The 18,354-nt window shown below is 39.3% G+C and overlaps 1 long non-coding RNA gene across 1 annotated transcript in view; it reads left to right on the forward strand.

The window, feature by feature from the left end:
• LOC311440068 overlaps positions 1 to 18,354 on the forward strand; it is a 599,898-nt gene that overhangs the window by 22,332 nt on the left and 559,212 nt on the right. Inside the window, exons 6-7 of the long non-coding RNA XR_014695191.1 lie at positions 4,426 to 4,513; positions 6,667 to 6,803. This is a non-coding gene — a long non-coding RNA (uncharacterized lncRNA). The remainder of the gene's footprint in view (positions 1 to 4,425; positions 4,514 to 6,666; positions 6,804 to 18,354) is intronic.

Consider the following 18,354-nt stretch of genomic DNA (forward strand, 5'->3'; position numbering starts at 1 on the left):
ACTCTGTTTCATTTTCAGAGTGTTTTGTAGACTGAGCTCATTATAGTGTTTAAGAATACCTTGTTAATTAGCTCATACAAATCTGGAGTCTCATGTTGCATGCTGGTAAATGAACCCCCTAGGAAACCGTAGGTATTCTTATGGCTTTGTAGTAATAATCTAGATTATTTTATTTTATTTTATTTTATTTTGTTATTCTAGAGCCTTTTCTCTCCCAGGAATCTCACTGTCCTGCTCCTTAGTGCCCCAGCAGATCTCCTACTTCAATTTCATGTTATTTTATGAGATACAGTTGAGAGTGGGGATTATATAAGGATTTATTTTTACTTTGGTAGTTGTTCATGGTCTGTGTTTGATGTATGGAGTAATCGGATGAAAAGATGGTGGCTCTCATTCTTTTGCTCAACTTTGTAATTATTGGCATGTAGGTAAAATAAGGTCTTCTGAATATTATAATTATATTTTTCAAAAGATCGTGCTAGTTCCAAATAACATGATCCAGTTACATATTTAGACCCGTATTTCAATTTTTTTGGCATTTTGATATTTTGTGTCAGGATGTATCAGTCACATCCTGGCCACATGCAGCAGTGTGACTGACAGGACTGGAGGAACACACAGCAATCCCAGCAGTTCTCATTCTAAATAAGATATATTCAAAGAGAAGTGAACACTCCTGCTTCTCATCTTTTTAAATGAGGTTTACCACTCCATGCATTCCCTCACATATTCCGTGAGTCCTTAGCTGTCACTGAAGCCACTCAGCTGCATCCATTCCCTAGTCACACTACCATCAGTGTCTGCTTGATGTACAGAAGCTACCTACTTTGAATCTCATTTTCCTTGGATGGAATGCTTTCCAGTCACCAAATAAGAACAGTTTTCTCCTGTTTGCAAAATGTTACCTGCTGCTGAAAGCACCCATCCATAGTGTGGGAGTATCAGGATCGCAGACCAGCAAAGAAAAAGCCAATTTCCGCTTTTATGTTGAATTCAGCGTCATGAACTAGATGATTTTGCTTTTTGCTTCCAGTGTCAATGATACTTTCAAAACCAGTTGTACTCCAGTTTTGTGCTGCACTGAGAGGTATTCCCCTAACTTACTGCTGGTGTTTGCTGTTTCATACTCTGGAACTGCAAATTCCCATGGTTTGCAAGAAAGTCTATGGTCTCTCTCTCTCTCTCTCTCTTTTTTTTTTTTTTTTTTTTTTTTTTCTCACTGAGTTACCTCACAGCCAGGTGAAATGAAGCTCACTTTGCTAAAGTTTCCAAGAGGTTTCATCCATAATCAAAATCAGCTCTTACAGACCTCCACAGTTCATATGCAACTTCTTTTCTGCCAGCTTCTTTGCATTATGTGCATTATGGAATAGTGAGTTCAGCAACGATGAAGGGACATCAGCATTGCTAACAATGGTGAGAGCCAGGAACAGAAACGATGTGTCATGAAACACGTTGCAAAACAACAAAAATGCAAGTGCCTTAAAATTGTGGGGAATTATGAATGCTTAGGGGTTAGATGGTGAGAGTGAGGGCACTTGAGGTTATGTACTGGCAGACCCGTAGTTGCTGGCTCCCAGTTAAGTAAGACCTCTAAAGCAGTAGAGAAAACAAAACAAAACTAAATAAAAAGCAGGCATAGCCTCGTGGGACTGATTTCTGGCTCAAAAGGCTTCCAGGCTCACCTAGCTGTGCTTTAGTCACAGAAGCCTCCTTTTTCTCCTCACATTCGTGAGGGGTAAAGCCAGGCTGTGGCACCTAGGGTGTCAGTATTTCCTATAGTTGCTCATTTCACTTTTAAAGGCCAGTTTCAGGCCTCCTGGCCCCTGGCAGCGCCCTGGGGCTGCAGCCGCCCGTCAGGGGCTGCGGTGGGCGGGAAGCCGCGGCTGCGCCCCCTCACACCCGGCGCCGGCAGCGCGGGCAGCGGGACCTCGAGGCTCCCCCGGGCTCGGTTAGCCTCTGTCACCGCCCCAGCGGCAGTTTGCTCGAGTTAAGGACCAGAGGAAGTTGGTTAACAACTGGCTTTTGGTGGGGAGTGTTTTTTTTTGATTTTTTTTCCTCAGAGTGGGACGGGGGTTGCTCGCCGCAGGTGGGTCGGGCTGGGCTTCGCTGCCGGGGCAGTCCCGCAGCTCGGCCTCGCGTGACGCCTCACAAGCGAACAAGAAAATGGCGGGGCGGGGATATTCGTTCCCTGTGTCATGGCAGAGTTTGGGGAGGCTGGATGTGGTGATTTATAGGAGAGGGAAAACTGCCGAGTGCCCCCGTACCAGTCCCCTGCCAGGGGACCACGGTGTGAGGAGAAGGAGGGTGGCCTGAGGGAGGCGGCGCCCAGCCCCGGGGTGACGCGTCCCCAGAGCAAACGGCAAAGCCCCGTGTCAAAAGGACCTCAAACTTCCTCCTCTCGACCTTGTGCCACAAGGAGCAAGTTGGCTCCCTCTGCGTTCAAAATGGAAATACTTAGAGCACAACCAAGAGGGAGGAAAGAAGAACTAAAGCTGTGGCTGACTTTGGGTCCATTTCAGAACCTGTGTAGAGCTGGTTTGTTACAGAAAATACCCAGGATCTTACCTGGGGTTTATATTTTAAAAGGGTATTTTATTCTCTTGAAAGCAGGTTGTCTGGAAAAACTGTTGTAATGTGTCAAGAACTTGAGATTATTCTTTTGAAATTTGAAGGTTTTATAAAGGAGTTTGTTTGTTTATTTATTTATTTATTTATTTATTTATTTATTATTAACACCCTCCTCCCCCAGCTTTAAAAGGCTGGGATTTTGTAAGCAAACACAAATCCACTAAAACGTCCAGAGTTTGAGTTATATTCAAATAGGTTCTCTGAGCTTTCTCTTAAGGAGGCTGAATTTGAAGTAGGGGATCTGAAAAAAAACCCCACAGGCTGCTGACAATATTTGGAAAGAGAAAAAGGCCAATTTCTGAACTGGCTTTGTTGATTGAAATAGAGCTATAGTGGTTTGTAACCACTGAGGACTTGGCCTGATATATTGAAAGTTAAAACACAGGCTTAACCTCTTAAAATCCTTCAGAAATATTTTTCCATTCCTATTCAAGTTGCTTGCAGCCAGCTTTCATCTGTGAACAATACAGTTGTGAAAAACTCTTTTTCTGTCACACCCCTCTCTGTGGCATAAGTGTTAAGTAATATCCTGACAGTTTTACATTGTATAGCATATTGAAGACCAAATGAGCAGCAGCCAAGGAGAAGAAATGTGAATGAATGTATTACTTTAAACTAATGAAACTTCTTTGGAGTGCCTCATTAATGGTATATTAGCAGAGATCGTTCAGAGAGCAGAAGTGGGATTCAGATTTTGTGCTTCACTGGAATGAGAAGGAAAAACACTGTTTAAATTCCATTTTGCTTTACTATCTTGTCATTTGCTTAACAGTGTGGAAGATATTTGGTCGGGATGAATGGCACTTGTCAGTTGGATTTTTCATCTAGACGCTTTAAATTAAGTTGGTATTCATGGTTTTGAGTCATAATTTGCACATCTTATGAAATACTGTCAGTCATTCCACCTATAATGAAGAAGTCTCAGATACAGTCGTATAATTGTTCTCTGCTTAATCTGACCATTAACCTTTTATGCTCTTCACAAAATGATGATGAAGTGCTGGTGTTTCTTCATGATTATACTTGAGAATAAATGAGCGAGTACTGTGCAGCAGTCATTTAAGGTACTGAAATTTGGATTATGTTGGCATCCCTGCAGTGGTAGCTCTACAGATCCTGTCCTAGAGCCTTTCACTAAAAACCCTGGGATGTGTCTAAAATACAAGTCCAGGACTGGTCTCGAGAGCTGGCAACTAAATGTGTTTTTTAGGCACTCTGTAAAGCTTTCTGTAAGGGAGTCATAGTCCCATTTGATTCATATTCATCATATTGCTTTAAAATTTGGTTAAATTAGACCTGTCTGGAATTGTTCACAAACTAGGTTAAAGCCAAGTGCTAATCCAGTGGAACTTCAGAACGTTCTTTAGCTTGTGTAGATGTCATTGTGAACAGAGCAGCTTTTCTAAATTCTTATACATCAAAGTGAATTAAGATACAACAGGTTAAAAAAGAATAAAATCTGTTGTTACTGATAACCCAATATACAGAGTCTGGGCAGGTGATACAAGCCATGTGATTGTTGTTGTGTGTGTGTGAAATTTTCCTTGGTTGCAAAGGAAGAAATACAGAGTAAACACAACAGTAAGAATATTAAATTTTCAGTCTGGCCCTATCTTTGCAGAGTGTGTTGACTCAATGAAGCACCATCCTGCTGATTCCCTCCAGGATGAGAGCATGACTTTCATTGACTTCCAAGTTGTTTTTATCTCTAGTGTACATGCAACTGTAGTGAGTTCTCTTGTTCAAGATGTGCTGGTTACATGAGTGAATTCTGCTCATAATCTCTCTTCTCAGGGAACAAGAGAGCTCCATTCTCCCTGGACCTTCAGAGTGCAGCCCTGTCCTAGAGCGGTGTCAGGAACTTAGCCACCAGCTTCTGAAGGTACTTTGCAATTATCTGTGGAAGAAACCTAATTAATGACAACTGCCAAGAATCGAAGAAACCTACCTGTGCATATTGACATGTAACAAGTAGGAGCCATTTTGTCTTTCAGTGGTCAGCAAATACTGGCTGAATTTGCTTTCTTAAGAAGGAGAACAGTAGTGGCCAGATCACAGTGTGCTGCCTGGCTAGATATAAGCCCTAGCTTATCAAAGACTGTGGTAAGATCAGTGAAGAGCTAAGTAAGTTCTGTATGAAACAGTGAGGGAAGTCTGTTTGGGAAATGGGCAAGCATCTCAAGATATATTAACTGTGACACACATAACTCTTCTGTACTGGTCAGCAATCTTGTATCTCCTTTGCAGAAGAATAATGATTTCCATCCCACAGATGCAATCTGTGTTTGAGTCTTCACTGCAAAAATGACTGAATTGTCCTTTTTCTTCCTTTAAAAAAACACATACACAAAAACCAGCAAATAACCTGTGAAATATCTAGCCTGTATGTAGATCACAGTGGAGATGAAAAAGGAGTTCATGAGGGAAATCCCACATAGAAAATATAAGCAATTATGTTTTCTAGCTTCACTGGAGTAAAAACTAGATACAGTCTGACAAGATTTTTACTGGGAACTAGCTTTATTCATGTAGTGTTGACTGGTGAACGTGAAAGCCATACTTCTGAGACGAGGTTTTTGTCTGTGTCTTGTGGGGGTATGATTTCTTGAACAGGGATAGCTCAGGGAGCACAACAAAAAACTAATCCCAGAAGCAATATAGTTTCTACATTCAGAGGCCTCATCCACGTTGCTATCAACTCCATTGTGCTTTGGGTGTTCTCCAAATTGTCATTACGTGCTCAAAAATCCCACTGCATCACAAGGGTATGACATGTTATGAGCAGAGAACTTGGATTTCTGTCATGAAAAGCAAAAATGAAAGGAGATAACGTAGGTGGAGGTTGTCTTGATATATTTCTGGTCAGTGATGCAAAAACATCAACATACTTGAAAAAACACTAACTGAAGTATTTTATTTTTATTTTTTTTGGTACAGACTTTGCAGTGAATTTCTATAGGATACTTTGTACTTGATTTTGTTGTTTTTGTTGCGGTATAGGTCTTGATACTGCAAAAATAATTTTGATTGAGTAACTTTGCTTACCTAAGTAATTTCAGTGAAAAATTCCCATGCAATCCTTGAATATTCTTGTCGAAAACAATCTCTTACGTACGTGGTTACATCTGTATTTAACAGTTTGTAAGAGTTTGTGATGCAAAAAGGACCATTTAGTACTGTAATTCCTTATCCCTGAAATGATTGATTATATATAATTCAGTTTTGTATTCAACCCTGAAGTAAATGTTCATTTGTAGTATCAAAGAAAAATTTCAAGCCTGATTTTTATGTGAGGAATTAGAGAACTTCTGAAATATAGCTTTCAATTTTCTGTGTGTATTTCCTGCCTTACTTTTTTCATGCTTTTAGGTAAATCCTCATTTTCGCTGTCCTGGAAACCCTCTCTCTCTTTTTTTTTCTTTTTTTTTTTTTTTTTTAAATTGGTTTGTTTATAAAAATAATAACCCAGCTTTAGGAAAAACAACGTCATGTTATTTGGGAGACAAAGGAAATAGAAATATGATATATTTCATTACTTCTCTACTTGAAAGATACAAGGTAAAAGAAAACCAGCTGAAGAGAATTGTTAGTTGGGCATTTAAGACGGAAATGAAGTAGTTTGAGATGATACCATAGCTGGCAAGGGGTTCGCTGACATTTGTGTGTGTCCCTTGGAGGTGGGGAGCTTAGATAAGTGCATAAGGGAGTAAGTATTATTATTTTTTTTTCTGAACTGCTTATTGACTGCTTGCCACCCTGACTTCCACCCTCCTCATTTCACAATGGGACTAATTGCAGATCAGGGTGAGAAAAAACTGTGAGTTTTTTCTCAAAAAAAAAGTGAGGCATTTTGCAGTCTGTCCTCAGCCACTACTAAGTTGCTGACAAACTGCATTTTCTCTTTCACCTGGCTGATTTTGCCTGTGTGCAAGCAGTGTAATCTGCACTCTGCTGTCAAAATGTAGTTTAGATGTTTACACCAGTATGTAACTCACTTAGAAATAGAGTGATTGAGGTTAGACTCTGTTCTTTCAGGAATTTGGAGGCAGCACCAAGACCAGCATCCTGGTGCTCCTGTTTACATCCATGCAGATTGAAAGGTTACCAGCACTGAGCAGAAATGCCTGTCATTTTCTGTTCGTATGAAAGCTAGTCCCAGAATCCAAACTGAGGTAAGAAAGCTGTTCTGTCTACCTTGCCCTAGTTTCGTTTCCAGAGATTTTTCAGAGTTCTGACTTAACAGATTGCCTGTCTTAGCTTTGTGTTTACCGACTGTTTATTTTCTCCTCACATCCTTTAACTGAAACATATAGAGGCAATCATCAGGAATGGCTTTATATCATCTTTATACTACTAACTAGCTATTGCTTTCTCTTTTAATTCCTTCATGTTTGAGAAAACAAAAAATATGCCAGCACTACTTGAAGTTTTTTTAAATTTTAAAATAGGTCTACGTGGTAGGTAACTACGTAGGTGTTTTTTTTTTTTTAATCATAAATTCTAATTTGAGTGTACATTATAAGACATTAAAAGTTTCACAAATACAAAAAATGGCTCGACTCTCTGAACATAAGAACTGTTTTACCTCACTGGGGATGACTACAACCTGGAGCGGCAAATAGCTCTTGTCAAGGAACTTGTCAGAGACATGAGCTGTGCTGTGCCCAAGTCATCTGCACTCAGGATAGTGTCCTGGTCATTGAACTCTGACTGTGAACAGAAAGATCACCTTGACAGGTCCTGTCCTAATGACAGCTTAACTGACAGTGGTGTGTTCCCGTGAAGTGTTTCTGACAAGCCAGAGTAGCTCTTTCCAATGGAGAAATGGTTACTTCCAAAGGCAGTGTCTGCTAATAATTATTTTGGAAATGCCTCTTGCCTGTAATCTCAGAAGATGGCACTTATGCTGATCCTATATCTGTTAACTTGGTAAGAGGATGCTTTTAAAAAAGTACTTATAAATCTGATGGGGAAGGTGTAGTCAGTGAAGCAGTGTGGAGCATGGAAAGAGCTCCTGCAGGGTTCCTTGCTGAGTTCCACCAAAACCTGCCAAGAGATACTCCATGTACATTATATTTGAAAATGACAGACCAGAGTTAAGGGCAGCGGTGTTGGTAAATGCCTGCTTGTTATTGCTGCAGTTGCTGCTAAGGGGAAGGATTTCAGCTAATACAGTCATCAGCCTTCCTGGTGCTCAGGGAAAGAAGCTACAGCATTAGGAAGACTGAGGGGATTTCATATTTCTAGAATGTGGTATTTGTTCAAGGTCTTACAAGTGTTTCTCCAGGAGGCGCTAACAGAGCAAAGTGGCCTGAAGTCAGAGACCTGTTAGGTAAGGTTTAAAACAGAAATGTTAGCCAAGAACGTTGATGAGAAGAAAAATACTCAGCTTTGTTGCCCGCAGTACTATGAGTGTCCCAGTACCTGGTCACAGGACAAAAGGGAACAAACCTTTCTTAGGCAAGCCCAGGGTAGTCCAACCGGGGGTGGCATCAAAAGGGGCAATATTCTTTGCTTTTTGTCTTTCTTACCTTGGGAAGGTAGGTGAGATGAGCGCAGCAGTGGCCATCATCTTAGACAACAGAAGCACAGGAGGTTTCCTTTACATAATCTGTCTGTTCAGCTTTTAAGTAGTTGTAACAGACAGTTTTGAAAGGAATATGTCTGTCCTGCATCTGCCCCTGCTGAACAATAGTACTGACGGGGGTAGCTGGCATGCAGCAATGAATTCTGACCATTGGATCTGGCAGCCCTGACATACAACAGCTGGGAGGGAGACCTTAGTGAGCGTCCAGTTCTCTGACCTACTGGTTCCAGGTTGCCAAGAGGTAACGGGATTTCACTCTGCAGAATTTACACGTGCTGTTTTCAAAGTCAGTGTCACTGAGGTCAGTAGAGAGGAGAACTTAGAGCACTGGTGTGCAGTAGTCCAAGCTAATTGGCACATACCACGTCATCAGAAGGGGAAGTCATCGGAAATCCAGAATATTTTATTGTTTAACCCTCACTTCCACCTCCTAAGCAGTATTGGAGACAGTCAGCGAAGCTTTTTGATTGCTAGGATTCCTTTTGCTGGAGCCAAAATGGTTCATCTTAGAATTAACTCTTTCTTCTCCCACAGTTCAAATTATTTACTCTTAAATATTTCTGTGTGGAGCACTTTGATAATGTTGAGATCATTTTTATTCAATACTTCTTCTTTAAGAAGCAATTCTAAATAATACAGTTAAACAGAATTGTCCAATACCAACCCTTTTTCTTTGCTAGAAAGGGGTGATACAGTATTTAATTTTGAATGTTGAAAAAACAAGTAGTTTCACTTAAAATCAATATTCCTGTTTCTCCTCACCCTCACACCATTTCCTGAGGCATATCTGTTAAAGATAAATGAATCACAGTATTTTTGAATTTAAACTAGATTTGTTTTCTGCTTTAGGTATCAACAGGCGTTATGGCCAGGTTCTGCTCAGCTTATCTAGAGGAAAAAATGAAATAATGGAGAAACTGTTAATTCCTTTGTTCCAAGCAGCTTCTCTGCTCTGAATAATTTTAGGCAGTTTGCAAGCATATTTAAAGCAAGCTTCACTATAAATTAAACCTCATAGAGCCGTGACCAATTTGTACCCCTTAATTTTAGTTACTCTATTTAAAGTAAATATCTAATGAATTAGTGACCATATCCTGGTTAAGTAACATGGTAAAGACCATGCCTGAAATGGAGAATTTGTGTTTTAGTGAGGTTGCTGATCTTTGAACTGTGCCCTTCACAATATGCTATTTCATTTACACAAACACTATTATTTAAACTGCTGACAAGCAGTCACAAAGATACAAGAAAATACCTCTGCTACTCTAACTGTACTCTAACTGTAGTAAAATTTACAGTATTTGAATGTTCACTGGTGTTAGAAACTGTATTGCTCGTCTTTATGCTCCGAGATGATAAGCAGTACCCTTTTGAGCTGTTACTAGTGTATGAAAATTTATACAATATTTTCATTGACACTGAAATTGGCTCTCCATGTCAATTCTGACAGGATCTTAGATGATGATTATGTTGCAGTTTGCTTTGTAGGCTGTGGCAGTGTCGTCGAATATAACTGGGACTTACTGTGGTGGTGTTTCAGAAAAAGGATGTATGAAAGGTCAGAGAAGTAGTTTCTTAGCAGAATTTTCATTGGAAGCAAAAGCTGCCTGGATGTGCTTATATGTGCATATATCTCTTTTTAGGTGGAGAAGTGTTTTGCCTCCCACATGCCTGTAACAAAAACTCCTTATTTTCTTGATATCTAGCATAAGTGCTCTAAAAAAAGGGTGTGTGTGAGGGGACAGGGAGTGGTGGGTCTGTTAAAGTCCAGAAAGGTCCTCTGTTGTTGGGATTGTACAGCATAGATGGTAACAAGCAGCAGTTTTCTTAACTCCTGTGTGACTATGCCCAGCAAAAGTAGGTCTACAAAAGGTGCCAAACTTAGCAAGTGAAAAATTGAGTTCACACATAAATAGGGACCTTATGGAACTTCATGTGTTTTTTTTTTTATGCTCATGATGGAGGGTAATGAAATACAAAGGGTAATTCCTGTCACAGCTGTGACACATGCAAGTGGAAAATTGTTTTTAGGAAGGCTGCAAGTATTCAAGAGATGTATCGAATCTCTTCATTTTATTGCAAGGAACCTGCAGTGAAGTAAATATCAGGTAGTACTAGAGGGTTCAGTCTAAATGTTTTTGAATGAACTTGGTTGTTCTTCCTTATGGCTGTAAGGAAGATGTTGTGATCTCCAGAAGTTTGGAGACGATCTATTACATGTGCAAGTGGCCAGTATTTCTGTCCACCAATTCTTATTACCAAGCAGACTTGATTAGACAAATGAGGCCTGGTTCCAATCTTCAGCTGATGATCCAGAGTTCATACCTGCAGTGCAGCATCGTCACGCCACAGCAAAACAAGCTGTGACTCTGGGCATTTTTTTTGGAGTTCTGCTCTAAAAGCTGAAACTGTATTCAGATTAGTATAGACAGGTCATGTAAATAGAGGTAAGTCTACCAGGGATATTTAAAGGCTCCTCTATACCTGTCAGCTACTCAAAATAGGTGTAATTTGTACCTCATTTGAATTGTCACCAGAAGCCTTGTGTACGTTCATAAGAAGTAGAGGAAATGGTAGGCTGTGTCTGTGCAGCCTTCTGTCCAATAGCAGTACATGTTCCTCCCAGCTGTTGCAGCTGGCACAGTAGCTTATAGGAATAGCAGGAGAAAATGCGTAACTTTCCCTGGAACGTGAATTGAATCTACAGTTATTCTGGAGGTTTTGACTTCTTTTCTTTTCTTTAAATATTTTTGAAGGGGAATTACACTTACACCTTTCTGCTACGCAGCATTTCCATAGATTAAAATTAGAATTTGCTAAGATACTGTAGAAAATGTTATTCTAGCCTAAATGTTTGTAACTGGATCAGAAGCATATTCATGTTAGAGTTGCAGCAATATTTTTTTAGACTCAGTTGATAAAACCCTGGCCTTGCTTTAGATGTTCATAGTTCAGCCGGGCTTCAAATCTTCTGTTCCACAAAATCCCAATTCCTCTGTTAGGTAATCATCACCTACTGTATTTCTGATAAATTCTTCTACCGTGCTGATTCTGTACATTGCATTCTCATTTAGAGAGAAGAAAAGATAGCACATTATTTTTTAAGAAAGCTATTTTTTTGTGCACACAGTAATCACGAAAATGTTCATTCTGTTCGTGATAAAATAATGCCAAGCCCTGTAAATGGGGATTTAGTTCGCTCATGGAGAGCTCCTGAATACGTCAACATTCTCTGTCTTGGTACTCTGTTAAACTTGTTTCTGTAGTTCTAATTGGGTCACCGTAGACAATCGGTGATGGTGTTATTAAATAAACTTTCAAAGTTGCTGGCTAGTGATCTAGCTGATTAAATATGGATTAGATTCAGAATAAGCTGATAGAAAGATATCTTATTTTCTGACATGCTTAAATTTATGAAGATGTTATGTCACATTGTATCTTATCACATTATGTTAATTTAGCACTGTGTAGGCTTTTGATGTGATGTGCTTTAGCTCATTATGTTTTCCAACTTCAGAAAAGTTTGTTATCAAGAGGCACGAGAGTTGCTTCATTTGACAATTAATCCAAACAAAGCTATTATAGCCTGATGGAAAGGCAAAGTTGTAAAAACTATCCAGGTAAAATGCGTGTTGTGTGTATACGTGTATGGGCATGCCTTAGCTTTGAAGCTAGCTGCAGGAATGGACTTTAGCCTTTCCAATAAGAAAGGTCAGGGACTATTCCACTTGCTAAGTCTGGAACTCAGCCAGAAAAGGCAATCTTAAAAGACTTCTGCAGAGGTCAGGTCAAGGTGTCTGAAATGGAAAGTCAACTGTTTCTTTTTTCAAGTCTAAGGTAGTTTATTCTTCTTCTCATATCCTCAGTGTGTGTGTTTTATGTTTGAGCCATTGGCGACTGGAATTATTTTATGTGAAATTGACAGACATCTCACATGAATGGCCTTTGGAGACAGGCCTTATATATTTTTAGATAATATCTGTGTGTGTATGCACAATTTAAAAAGCAAAACAAAAAACCCACCACCACCAAAGAAAAACCACGATGATTTAAGTGACAGAACAGGGGGAATTAATTCACAGCCTGAAGCAAGAACAATCCTTTCTTTTGATTACAGTTTTAGTGTCTGAATCTGAATCCAGCATGCCCTCAATCTTTCTCTTTTAGCTTGTCAGATATCTCAAGGTAGAAAGCAGAAATAGGAGAAAGGTATTGTAGGAGAAAAGAATTATCTTTCTTGAATCATCCTTTCTAGAATAAAACCAGCATTCTGGATGCCCTCTTCCTTTGCTTTCCATTGTCATGTTCTTCCTACTTGTAATCCCTATTGAATCATGATCAGGTCCTCGGCAGTTGTGTTCGCATTCACAGCAGCATGTTTGGTGTTGCATGGATTAGATGTATATTGCAAAACAAAGAAAATCCTGCAATAAAAGAGCAGACTTTGGGACACAGTACTCAAACACAAGTTTGTTTTGTTATGTGGCAGTGAGATGGGCATGAGTGCTGCATGAACCAGTGTGGAGGTCCCACCCTGAGGGGAAAGTGCTCTGAAGCTCTGCTGTAGCACAGAGACTGTGTTCTGCTTTCCGAGTACACTCTCATCCATGCAGGAGGCCCCTGCTTTATGCTTCCCTTCAGGATCTTGAAAAAAGGTGTTTTGTATCACCTAACTAAAAACTAGGGACATGAATACATGCAAGAAGCTTGATTGTAAAGCAGTGTTAATGGAGCTTGCTTTTGGCTTTCACTCAGAAAGGTTTTTGTAGAGCAAAATTTCTTAATGAGCAATAGCTTGTATTTTTACATTTGTAGTCAACTAATATGAAATAAAAAGCTTACTGGCCTTCTTGCCTGCAGAGCATAGATTCCTTGGGAGGGAAAAAGTTCTACAAGTTGCAAAGAACGTTTGAAATTCCATGGGTATATAGGACTGTAGTGAAAGGATAAAATATTTTGCCCAAAAAAGTGATCTGCGTGTGCAGTCAGCAGAGGTTCCCCTTTTGTCAGAATTAAACATTTCAGCCAGCTGGCAGGAGCGTGCTACTCTTCTGTGCCACTGGCAGAGCTTTTTACCCAGTGAGCTAGGCATGAGTGTGTGTGAAAATGAGTATTGTGTGGGATGCAGAACGAAGCTGGGAAGCATTAATGTTGAGCTGGAGGAACCACCTAGCAAGGAAAGACGTTTTGAGGTCTCTGTGCTTTCAAAAGTCTGATGTGTTCATGCGTTTGCTGGGGCATTTCCCAAAAAGGCTGCAATTTTATCACAAGAAAATTTAATTCATTCACCTAAAAACATCAGAATGATTTAAAATCGGTGTTTCCTACTATTACCACAGATGTGTCACTTGAAGACTAATAGAATCTTTCCTCCCTTTTCCCCCCATGCTTACTTCATGTCCCTCATTTTGCTAATGCCGGCTCTTTCTTTACCTCTTAGAGAAACTGACAGTAGAGAATCTTCTGTCTTGTTTTGTTTTGCTGTCCTTTCCAGTATGCTTGTGTCATTAACTTCTCCTTAATTTGATCTGTGTGATTCAGTTAACTGAACTCCGAGAATACTCAAAGCGCGTAATTAATGGCAAATCATGTGTCTACACAAGGGAGACTGGAGTCAATAGGAACCAATGAAAAAAGAAATTGAAAATCCACAGGTAAGCAGAATTTATTTAGTGCTCAATTGCTGGTCAGTGCCAAGAACAGCCCATAAAGGTTACATAAAAATAGTTGACATAAAGCACTAAAATGTAATCTTCTAAATTATTTCATAGCTTTTGTAGGGGGAAAAGAAGGAACACCTAACAATAGTTTTCAGTGTGAATTAGTGCCCATTCTTCTTTATCACACTATGTCTAGGGTTGACCCTTGAAAATTCTGTGCGTATGTTTTTGAGACAGTGGTCAGTGGAAAGAAGTAAAATTTGAGGCAGATCTATACAGTTCCTCATGAAACATACCATTTGAAGAGCATAACTCTGATAGTCTAAGTTTGGCTTCCTGTTTTATAACTTTGCCTTCTGCTGTGATCCTCCCAATATCTTACGCTTTATGCTTCTAGGGTGAGGTAGGAATCTGTGCAACAAAGAGAAGAGTGAGACAGTGAGAAATTTCTTCTACAGGATACTTTATACATTTTTTTTCCCTGCTTTGTCGCAATACACGTATTCCTGTGAATTTTGTGCCAAATAGTATACCTAAGTTGTTTTCTTTGTAACTAATCCCTGTCCTGTCAGGTTTTAGTATTTTTATTGCTTTATAGTTTTCTGCCTTTTTTTTTTTTTAAGGGTGGGGTTGGTCATTTTGTTGCAGTTTGGGACAGACTTCTAAGGGAACTACATCTAGAATAGATGCTCTTTCTACTGTCCATAGTCTGAAGTCTTTAATGCCTGAGGAGCTCATTTCTAATATTTTCTGAAGCCAGAAACTAGGCAGCTGAATGCCTTAAAGGTAAAAATTGAGCCTACTCTTGTAGGAGGCCAAAGCAGTGAGCAGGAATATGTTGCTCTTTCTGTAGCTTTTAATGGGCTGAAAGATGCATGTCAGAAATACTGCATTCCCGAGCAAGGGCAACTAAGTGGTCATAGCTGAGGAAAGGTTTTTTTTTTTTTTTTTTTTTTTTTTTTTTAACCAAGAGGATGTTTCCAGTTTCAGCCAGCAGCACTGTCAATATTATTTTCAGTTGTTAGTATTTTGTGAAAACATTTCTACAGTAAGTATAAGTGTCTTTCTAATGTATGGTCATGAATAGGGTATTTCTCAGTGATGGACTTACAGCCATTCTAGCAATTCCTTGTATTTTGTATTATGTTTCAGCTTTTCTTTTTTTTTTTTTCCCCTTTGGAAACAAGGGAAGAATTCAAGTAAAGCAGTTCAGGATGACTGATTTTAACTTTTTTTCTAGTGCGCAAGTTGTGAAAATATTATTTCTTTTCACACAATATCAATTTCACTTTCCTACCTACTTTGGAAAAAAAAAAAAAAAGTAAAAGAAAAAAAAAGGAGTAATATCAGGAAGATATTATTTTCTTTCTTTTCCAAAGCTTCAGAGGGAGCCAGAAAGTCAATACACAGGAAATATCTTCAGGGTTTATTTTCCCTCCTTACTCTCCTGTGCAAGCATAGTTGGTAATGGAAATGATTTTTTTTTTTAACTTGGTATTTGTGTCAGAGAGTGGCATTGTTTTACAATTTCAGGACATCTTAAAATCTGGAGTGAGAACCCTTATTTAAGGGAGTCTGAGTTTGTCAAACAAGTTTTTATTTTAAATTTCAAGCTAAAGATAGCTAAGTCTCTCTCTAAAATTGCTTTAGATGAAATTAAAACTGGGTTTAATAAGTATTTTTTTTCTAAGTATATACATATATATACATATTTATATATGTATATATTGCAAACCTGAGCACTCAAGAAACCCTTTGAATTAGTTACATTACTCCATTAAAATTTTTGAATTTAAATTCACTTTATATGTTCTGTTTTGTCTGGCTAACTCTGTTTAATGGTATTTTAGGAAAAATGTATTTTTCTAGAAATAGAGTAAAAAGGATTTAAGATGCGGTACGAGGTTCTTTATCACGATCTTTCAACAGAAGAAAACCTGACCTCAGATACATATTTTTTGGTTGGTTCAGGACTGTTTTACTTCAAACAAGTCTCCCATAACGAGAAGGTAGCATTTCACAGCCAGGAATAGGAACAGACTGCAGTGACTGGATACACTCTTAGTGTGCCCATTGCCTGTATGGCCTTGTGTCCAACAATAACGAATGCCTGGCAAGTCTCTGAAAGCTTGGTAAGGCTGGCTATGGTAGGTGTGAATCCTGAGCACAGGCTCCCAGAGAGGAGAAAGTGCTATGTTTCAACTGGCAGGGGAAAGTGTGGTGGCTTCTGTATCCGTCCTTTTGGAAGGAGTGTTGGGAATGTGGGAATTGAGTGGTCTCTTATGAACTCATTGGATACTGTGTGAACCATATATCCCATGTGGCCCAAAGCATTTCTTCCCGCCCTGGCTGCTCTGAGTGTGAGTATTTTCTTTGGCACGGGTATGCGCAAGCAGCCCAGGTCCAGCTCTGTGCCCTTCATGCACGGCATGCCAGGGAATTGGATGCAGAGATGGAATAGCTATGCAGGAGTCTGCTTGTCTCTGGCACATCTGACGAGCTCTGACTCCGGGCTGTCCCTGCCAAACCCAGGTTGGTGATCTGTCTGCCCTGCTGATCCTGGGATATATACCATCTGCCTTTTCCATTATCCAGAGCATTTCTGCTCCTATCATCTTGTGTAATGGCTTGATGATTGGATTGCAGAATGTCAGCTATATAGATATACAAATATAGGTTACGTTTTTGTAGATCTGAGCATTTTTACAGAACAAAATAATAGCATAGTTTTGTACAAAGGAGATGAAACACCAGGGAAGCAGATGATATTTTCTTTTTCTTTTTTTTTTTTCTTCCTTTCCTTAACTTACTAGCTGAACGCCAGGCAATGTGCAAAAGTGGTGGGCAAATGAGAATATCTGCTGCATTTGCTCCAGAATCAGAATTTCAGCTGGGAAAAAAAAAAAAAAAAAAAGTCAAAAAGAGAACTTGTTTTTCAATATGAGGTCAAATGATCCCAGTGGTGCCTGTTGCAAGAGTGCTTAACATTGGACAAAGGGGAGGATCATTTCAGTCTGTGCTTCACATACTCAAAAGTGTTGAATGATGTTACAGGAATGATGAAAAATCTTGTCTGAAATCATGTTGATTCATCTACCTTTCAGCTCCTACCATATGTGGTCTGTTTTTTCCCCTTTCTTCTTCCTGCCCCTTTGCCCATGGCTCTTTTTATAACATTTGGTACTTTTTTTTTTTTTTTTTTAAATGTACTTAGAGGTTCAAAACAAAGCATCTAAGTACAGTTTGAGAAGCCAGTGAAGGTTAGATCACTATTAATCCACTTCAAACAATAGACCAGAGAAAAAAATCTCCTTTTTTCTTTTCTACATAGAAATTTCTCTGTGCCCTCGTGGTTTCTACTCATTACAAAAAATGCAATCATTTTTGTTATTTTTTTTTATGTGAAAACAGAACAAAACATTATTTCTGTGTAATGATGGTGTAGCAGACATACTCAAAAGCAAGCGTAAAACTTTTTGTCAGAGCAAGCCACATTTACACCTATCCGAAGTATTGTCTTTGTTGCACTCCAGAGAGATTTATAAATTATGACCTTTTTATGTGGACAGGTGTTCTTAGGAAGATCAGCATTACATTTCAGGCAAAGAGGACAGGTAATTACATGGTATGACAATGCTACTGGCAGTTGTTTTGCATTTTGCCCAAGCTCCAATGTGCTCAGCTTCTCAGCTCTCCTTATTAATGTTTAATAGGAAAAGCAGCAGGACCCTGCACAGGAGTGCTCCAGTATTGCAGAATGAGTTTGGAAACTGCCCTGAGGCTGCTAGTAAAATTTTTTCCAAATACCTGGCTAATTATATAATTCAATAGTTAGAAGGCACCTGACAATTGTTTCTAACAAGTCTCAAACATAGGAAAGTGAAACATTATTTGACTACGTATGTTCATGTAAAGAGCAATTGCGCAGTCCTGCTTAAACTCTTCTTTTGCAAAACTAAAGGAGCCGAAATCTTACTTGTGCAAAAATGTCTCCTTTGTAGAGATAATGATCTACCCTGATTTTTTTGGTGTGTGTGTATTAGAAGGTGAGTGCTGAAGTACTGCTAATTAAGCTCAAGGTACTCCTTATTTTGTACTCCTTAATTTTATTTTACAGTACTAGTTCTGTTCCCCATCTTGGTGCTGTAACTTTGAATCCTGGCCTCCATCCCTGATGGTCCAAATCTAACCATGAGTGATCACGAGAAATGGCAGTATGGGCAAAGCTACTGAGGTGGGAAGAACTTTTCCAGGGTTTGTCTCCAGCAGTTTCAGACCTTCCCTGTTCAGAGCAGTCCATGAACCAGTAAGTGAGCTGCTGTCATTCAAAGCAGCAAAGCTTGTCAGGCTGTTTTGTCAGCATGGTGTATTGAAGTCTTAATTTAATATAGAACAGTACATCCACAGGGATGGGTTTTTCCTAGAAGGGTGGATGAAATATACACCCAACACAGTGATACCAGTTCGCTTGCTTTT

This window comes from Aythya ferina (genome assembly GCF_964211825.1).
Source record: "Aythya ferina genome assembly, chromosome: 7".
NCBI classification, from domain to species: Eukaryota; Metazoa; Chordata; class Aves; order Anseriformes; family Anatidae; genus Aythya; species Aythya ferina.